We start from the raw sequence: 8111 nt of genomic DNA, 5'->3' as shown, positions 1-8111 counted from the left end.
GGGACCTGGCCCGGGGCCCGTGGGGAGGGCGTGGCCCTCGGTCCCCAGCGCCTTCCGTCTCTGGCTTCCGGGAGAACTGCGTGATCCTCAGGGAGCTGGTGAGGCTGCAGGCCCTGAAGTCCCGCCTGCTGGGGTTCCGCACCATGCCGACTCCGTGCTGGAGATGAACACGGACAAGACCAGCCAGGTGGTGGCCACTGTCCTAGGTAACACCGCCTTCCCCTGAGTCCCAGTGGGGACGGGGTCAGGCGGACCTTGACCGGACGTGGTGCTGCCTGAGACCCCACTGTGTCAGCCCTTGGGGGTCACCTTCCCAGACCCTTCATTCTGCCTCGAGGGGCACAGGGTCGGGGGTGGCTGGGGGGCCGCCCCAGGGACGTAGCCGAGCCTCTCCCCTCCGCCCGCAGGTGAGCTGGCCCAGAAGCTGAAGCCCCTCGGGGAGCAGGAGCGGCCGTGATCCTGGAGCTAAAGAAGGCCGAGTGCCAGAGGCGGGGCCTGCACTTTGACGGCCCCATCAACGCCTGGGACCTGCGCTACTACGTGAACCAGGGGGAGGAGATGCGCTACCACGTGGGACAGTACCTGCTCAATGAGTCTTTCCCCATGCAGACGGTCACACGCGGGCTGCTGGGCATCTCCCAGGAGCTGCTGGGGCTGACCTTCGACCTGGAGGAGGGCACCAGCATGTGTCACGAAGACGTGAGGCTCTAAACGGTCTGGGACGCGGCCTCGGGCAAGGTCATCCATCGGCAAGTTCTACCTGACCTCTATCCTCGGTGCGTGCGTGGGGGAACCTGTCGGCCGTGGGCCGGGGCTCCTCTGTGGAAGCGGGGCCCCATCCACGTCCCTCCGCAGGGTGGGGAAGTCCGGGCACGCGGCCTGCTTCGGCCTGCCTACAGCACGATGGGAGCTGCCAGATCGCCATCGCGGCCATGGTGGCCAACTACACCAAGCCTACGCCCAACCTGCCCTCCCTGCTGCGGCATGATGAGCGGGAGACCAACTTCCACGACGTCGGGCATGCGATGCACCAGCTCCGCTCCCAGGCGCAGGGCTGCAGGCAGGGGGCGGGGAGGGCCCGGGCATGCGTGGTCCTCAGGCAGGCCCTCGCCACGGGATTCTTTCACTGACATCACCCCACACGTGGTGACGCCCTCGGTGTCAGCTTCCATCATCAAACCCCAGGCACTGGGCGTGTAAATAACGGAAATGGATGTCCTCGAGGCTCTAGAGGCTGGAAGACCCAGATCAAGGAGTCAGGGCTGGTTCCCTGCATGTTAAATACATGTACTCAAGAGTTGCCTTTAAAAAAGACAAAAGAAAAGAAAGGAACGTTGCCTGCAAGTCTGCTGACAGCCGGTGATGAGAACCAGAGGGAAGGCTCTGGGGCCGGGGGCGCAGTGCCCTGTGAGCTCGGGGGCTGCTGCCAGTCTCCGTGGAGGCTCAGCAAGTCCCAGTGACTTCCCCACGTGGGGGGGCGCCAGCTGAGAGTCTGGGCCCAGGACCCACTGCTCGTTCGGTCTTCCTGTGGTCAGCCCTTCATCCTGAGAGCGATGCTCTCACAGGCTGCACCGGGGCGTGTGGGGACAGTTTACTGAGCCGTACAGACGTCACTACTGCTTTGGACCATTTCCATCATCCCGAAAATGTCCCTCACGCCCTTAGCTATCACTCCGTCCCCTCGCCAGCCCCTGACAACCAGGAACCCACTCGCTGACTCTGTGGATCTACCTGCTCTGGATGTTTCTCCTCAGTGGGGTCACGCCCTGTGTGTCCTTCTGTGTATGACTTCTCTCGCTGAGCATCGTGTTCTCAGGGTGTACCGACGCGGCAGCGAGCGTCAGGGCTTCACCGCATTGCGTGGCTGAGGGACGTAAAGAAGACAAGAGAAAAGAAAAGCACGTTGCATGCAAGTCTGGTGACAGCCGGTGATGAGAACCAGAGGGAAGGCTCTGGGGCCGGGGGCGCCGTGCCCTGTGAGGCCCTTGGCGCTGCTGCCAGTCTTGGTGGGGCACGGGCAGCACCGTCCCTCAGGAGCTGCTGGACAAGCTCATCAAGTCCCGGGAGGCCAACCCAGATGCGGCCGGACCGAGGGAAGGGAAGGGGGCTTCCGGTCTGCCCGGCTGGCAAGCGCGGCCTGGACACGGTGCCAGCCCCCCGTCTCCTTCCTCCCACGCCCCAGGCCTCTTCAACCTGTGCCAGATCGTCCTGGCCAAGGTGGTTCAGGCCCTGCACACGCAGACGCCCGCGGACCCGGCCCAGGAGAATGCCCGCCTCTGCCAGGAGATCCTGGGGTTCCCAGCCATGCCAGGTAGCCAAGCGCGCGCCGGGCTCACCTTAGCGGTCGGTTGGCGGCTACTGCCCAGGTCAAGAGGATCGTCTGGTGGTGTGTGAATGGGGACCGACTGACGGGCTCCGGCCGAGGCCCGCTGCCCTCTGGCCTCCTCCTGCCACGGCTCCTTGGCTGGTCCCTCCAGCTGTGGCCCACGGAGTCCGAGGGTGGAGTGGGAGGCTCTGCACATGCTTTCTAGAGAGCCTGGAAGAGGCAGGAGAGGGCTTCGTACCCCGGACAGAAGGCATCGACGAGGTCTGCCCATGCGTGTCGGTGCGGACACGCGGTTCACTCCCTCGTGAGCGCTTTAACCAGCGATCTCCCCGTGGTGGAGGGAGAGCCCTGACTCATCTCTCGCAGCCTCGGCAGCTGACCTTGTAAGAGGCTTAGGAGTGAACCCTCGTGAGCTTCCGCAGAAAGTCGGCAAAGATTTATTTGTGTCCCTCCACTGAACTGCCAGCAAGGTCCCCGTTTTCTACAAGTGTTGGGCCAATACTCTCTCTAGTGGCAGGGGACTCAGACAAGGCTGCTTTGAGGCCCCCACCCCCGCTCTGGGGCAGGGGCACTGAGCGGCCAGGGGGCCGGCCAGGAGCCCCTCCGCGTGTGTCCCAGTGACCCACCTGCCTGCGACCTTTGGTCGCCTGGCAGGAAGCTACGACGCCCAGTCCTATGGCCAGTCATTCCTGCAAGAAACACTGGAACCAGTTTCTGCCAACCCACCAAAAAAAACGACTTCAAAGGCAACGTGGTGTCACAGGAAGGGCTTGTTTCTGTGCTGGTTTGTTTTTAGTTCATTAGGCCTCACTTAAAATTCTGATTCCACAATGCACTTGCTTTGGGATCTTGAGCAACACTCATAACCTCTGCAAGTTTCAGTATAGTAAGTTTATGTGATTACCTTCATCTGTAATATCCCTGTGTTGCAATCTTAATTAATTCAGATTAATTCATCTTAATCTTAATCTCAAGTTCAGATCAATGACTAGTTCCTCTGTGACTTCTCCTCTGAACGGATTCAAAAGCCGCCTCTCCCGTCCTCATTTGGCTTCTCTTCTCTTCTGGAATCTCATAAGAACTTCTATGACCTCTTTGGTTTTTTGTTGTTGCTGTTGTCTGTTTGTTTGTTTTTTAATTGAAATATAGTTGATTTACAATGTCGTGTCCGTTTCAGGTGTACGGCGCAGTGATTCCGTTTTCAGAGTCTTTTCCCTTATAAGTTATTACAAAATATTGAGTACAGTTCCCTGTGCCATAGGGGAGATCCTTGTTGTATCTATTCTATGCCTTCTTTGAATGACCGTAGCACTTGTTGTCTGTATCATTTTTATGTCTGTTGTGGCTTTGTGACTGAAAATGAAAATTTTCTATTTGTTCATGCCCTGGCCCTTCCTTAAAAATGTGTTCATTTACCTATTTCATATTTATTGACTACATCTTAGACACCGTGTTAGCTGCTTGTTCTAGATGTTAGTAAAACACAGACCTTCCTGCTCAAAGGGTCACAGTATTTGTGGGAAAACAAAAAAATGAACAACTTACGTCTCAAATAGCTTTGTACTTCCCAAAGAGAGCACACCTCGTAGGTACAATAAATATATGTATCATACATAAATGTATAAAGAGTTAATGGCATTAAAAACGTGAGATAACTGCTTTTCTATTCTGAGGAAATGAGGATTACATTTCACCAGGAGCTCAATACCACTCTGAGAATGAGGGCTTAACCCCCGACCTGGCTCACTGCATCGCTTTCGTATATGAAAATAGACAAGTCTGTACACGCTCTCTACAAAAAGGCTTATCTGGCATGAATTTCAGATAGCAAGAAGAAAAATTCAAGAGGTTCAGAGAAGCATCCAGAAGCTCAGATGATTGTCTGGCACTGATACAACTTGCTTGACAGGAAAATAGAGCTGTAAATCTCACAAAATTCGATGATCTTCTAAGAATTTCAAAACCGCCTGCTATTAATTAGAAATCCTAGAAGAACCGCTTCTTTTAAAGCACACTGATAATATGCTTTACAGCTTAATATTCAGAAGCCTATGTTTCGGCTAAGTGAGCTTCAGGAATGAAGGAAACTTGTGGTTCAGTTCCCTCTACTCTGGAACCTCTGGTCAAAACACCTACTTCTGTGCTCAGCCATCTTATCATCTGAAAAATGGAGGCAACTCTAAGAAAACATCGTTACAGAGATGTTGCACAGTTTCCTGTGTCACTGTCTTCATTTGTTTCAGAAAACCAATAACGTCTAAGCTGCTACTGCAAAGAGCGCAGTGTTACTTGGGGTCATCTAGTGCAGCTCTGTCAAAGTAAAGAAAAGGAAAGGGGCCTAGAACAACTATAATTTTCCCAAGAGGACACTATTATTTTATGGTAAATCTGAGTCAAGAACCCTGATCTCTTTGATGCCATTCCATTGTTCTTTCGTTGGGTTCTCAACAACCCAGAGAAAGAAAGAGAAATAAAACTCCTATGTGCTGTGTCACTGGTACAGGACGTGGCAAGATTGGAATCGGAGAACTACATATTAACAGGTATTTGGGAAATTCTTCAAACTGGTTAAGATATACACCAGGTACATAAAACACAGTATGTTTTCCCAAGATGATTCTGTGGAATGAACAGAACTGGTAACTGAAGGTGCCTGTGTGCTGCAGTTCCAAACAGGATGGGTGAATGCTTGTTTTCTGGCACCTTTAAGACTCCACCCCAATATACACATTAAAATAAAATTAACATTTCAACTGGGTCATATTTAATTCTGCATGCTCTTCTAAGTCAGCAAAATATTCCATATATCATTTAAGTTGTCACTCACTCTCTTTTCTTTTCTTTCTTTTTCTTTTTCTTTTTTTCTTTTTTTGCGGTACACGGGCCTCTCACTGCTGTGGCCTCTCCCGTTGCGGAGCGCAGGCTCAGCGGCCATGGCTCACGGGCCTAGCCGCTCCGCGGCATGTGGGATCTTCCCGGACCGGAGCACGAACCCGTGTCCCCTGCATCGGCAGGCGGACTCTCAACCACTGAGCCACCAGGGAAGCCCGTCACTCACTTTTTAACTTGAGTTTTAATTTCTAAAAGTCTTTCCAAACACAAAACAGAGGTGGGAAAATGGTATATGGGAAGCTGCAGAGATGAAATAAGCTTACTTCATTCGGCATAAAGATGAATACCCAAACAACTTCTGCATAGCTGCAAGTGTCCAAATCTACTATCCTCGTTTCGTAGTCAAGGCTTCCGGAAAAATATGCTAACGGATTCCTAATTACCCAAATGCCCCATATCCGTTTCAGTAAGTATCGTTATATATTACGGAAATTTTTCTCAGTGACACAGAAAGACATCCTGGCCGAGCATCCCCCTTCCCCTGACACAGAGATGATGGGTCTCAAGCTACCTTGAAGGCGTTGGAGCCCACTTTATCCATTACTAATATTAATGGAGGACAAACCTTCATATTCTGTTTGTTTGCTCTGTGTTTGTTAAATCACTTCTTCCCTTCATTAAAATGGATGACACATAATTGAGTCTGTAGTGTGTGTATCACTGGAACCTGAACACATTTTTGTTGGTTTTATTAACGTCATAGGTTTCTAGGGAGGGTCTACTAAATAACTAAGTCTAGTTTCACAGTTACAAATAAATTAGGATGTAATTTTGAATAAATTAAGCTCATCATAAAGGAAGGATACTGATAGTTGCTACTACCCCTTCCTTGAGGGGCTCTTGTAAAGCACTAAATAAAGTAACAGAGGTTTATATGCATGCATATATTTTCAATGATGTTTGAACACACTCGAAAAGAACTCTACAGAATGCATTATAAAACCTCGATGCTGTGTGTCCCTAGTTCCCAGCTCTCTCGTTAAAACTATTTAAATGAACAAAATGTTATCTATTAGGAGAGCTATCAGAGTACTCCAAATACTACTTCTTGCAGTACCCTGTCCCAACCATTTGCCTTCCTCTTCCCATTAGTCCTTAATTCAGAAACCCCAGAGATTTGTTCATTAATTTATGAACACATTTCTTCATTCAGCCAAGAAAATTGATGGCTCCCTTACCAAATTTCAGGCACCCTTCTTCAGTATGTTTTCTAGGCATGTTCAGGAAACACAGCAGTGATTAACACAGATGAATATAGCCTCTCTCGAGCTGAGGGGAGAGACAAAAGTAAAGAAGCAAATATAAAATCGTAAGTGTAAATACGTAAATAAAAATTGAATAAATGGGTAGAATAACTAGTATATCAGGTAAGTGCTGGAGAAAAACGGCAAGCAGGGAAGGGGGATGGAGATTGTTAGCTGGTAGGAGGAGGCTGCGATCTGAAACTAAGTGATCACTGAGGGCTTTCTGGGGAAGATAAAATTTAAGAGGGAACCTAAGGTTGTGAGAGGGAGCAAGGTGCATATCTGGGAAGTGAATAGTACAAGCAGAGGGAACAGTCAGATGGAGAGGCAATGAGGCAAGAGTGGGCTTGGAGTATCCAAGGAGCAGAAAGGATGTCAGTGTGTGGAAAACAGAGGGAGCAAAGTGGAGAGGAGAAGGAAACCGTCAGAGAGGAAACAGAGGCCCAGATTTCTAGGGCTGTGGAGGCACTTTGAGGACTTTGCTTTTCCTGTGAAGAAGCCACTGAAGAGCCTGGAGTGACATGATGTGACTTACGTTTTAACAGGATCTCTCTGGATGCCATGTTGATTAGAGACTGCAGGAGAATAAGGACAAGCCCCAGAAGACCAATAGTTGATTCAAATGTCAAGAAACATTTATGCCTTCACCCTTCAACTTCACAAATGATGCCATTTCCATTGAGCTATTGAAAAATATAATCTGGCTTTCAAAACAATAAACCAGAAGGCATTTTCTCACATAAGCAAGGTCACAAACAACTGTCAGCTAAAGTTGAAATAGCAACAAATCAAATAATAACAAAAAACATTTTTTATAGCTTTTAAAACCTTACCAAGCATTTTCTTGTCCATTATCTAAGTTAATCCTCAAATCAACGCCATGAGATAGTTACTATTTTCCCATTAGAAGTGACCGCATATTAAATCCTTAGTGATTGCTCAAGAAAAGCTGAAATCTTGAGTGTACATCTATTAATGCCAAGGTTGGGTTTTTTACCCATGGGAACATTGGATGCTAAAATCCACAGGGATTTTCAGCTCAAGATGGCAGACTAGGAAATATATTTACTTTCTGGTCCTCCTGAAACCAGGTTTAAATAAAACTGTAGAAATACCCAAATTAATCAACCAATAAGAGCCAAGACATTGTGGAAGTCATCAACCACAGAAAGATTTCAACACATTTCGAGAAGGCAAACAATGAAATGGAGGGGCCATGAATAAAATAATGAAGAAAAGACTACCCTAAGTAGGGTCTGCACAAAGCCAGTCAGCTTTTGCTGAGCCCTGGTTATAGTAAAGGACAGAGGAAAGAAGAGGGGCTGAAAACAAGGAGACAAAAGTCATTTCAGGAAAACACGTTCATTTAATGAGCTCCAGGGAACACTCGGCCTGCTGCCATACTCACTCACGTATTACAGTGGATTGTTGGTACGCAAGACAAGAAAACAGGGAACCAACGAACAAAAATCAAGACACTGTTTCTTACTGAACTCTTCTCAAACGAGATCAAGAAATTATGGTTCAATGCCATAGCTGTAAATCATTTCTGCTCCTGGAGAGGTTAGAAAGGGCTTATAATAGTTACCCTTTTTTTTTCAGACAGAATTTAGGTCTGAGCAAAAGCTTTTGTGTCCTCCAACCTCAAA

General features: G+C 48.9%; 1 long non-coding RNA gene across 1 annotated transcript; it reads right to left on the bottom strand.

Annotated features, from left to right (window-relative positions):
• Nucleotides 1-437: 437 nt before the first annotated feature.
• On the bottom strand, nucleotides 438-2519 carry LOC149743922 (uncharacterized). The gene is made up of 3 exons (XR_016391671.1): nucleotides 2337-2519; nucleotides 1732-1864; nucleotides 438-1234 (listed from the first exon to the last, which is right to left on the bottom strand). It is a non-coding gene; the product is annotated as an uncharacterized LOC149743922 (long non-coding RNA).
• Nucleotides 2520-8111: the final 5592 nt, after the last annotated feature.

Source organism: Delphinapterus leucas, unplaced genomic scaffold (assembly GCF_059928025.1).
Source record: "Delphinapterus leucas isolate spDelLeu-1000000601 "Yukka" unplaced genomic scaffold, BTC_Dleu_Yukka2 spDelLeu_asBTCV2_sq53, whole genome shotgun sequence".
Taxonomy (NCBI): Eukaryota; Metazoa; Chordata; class Mammalia; order Artiodactyla; family Monodontidae; genus Delphinapterus; species Delphinapterus leucas.
This window is presented reverse-complemented; position numbering and strand designations above follow the sequence as displayed.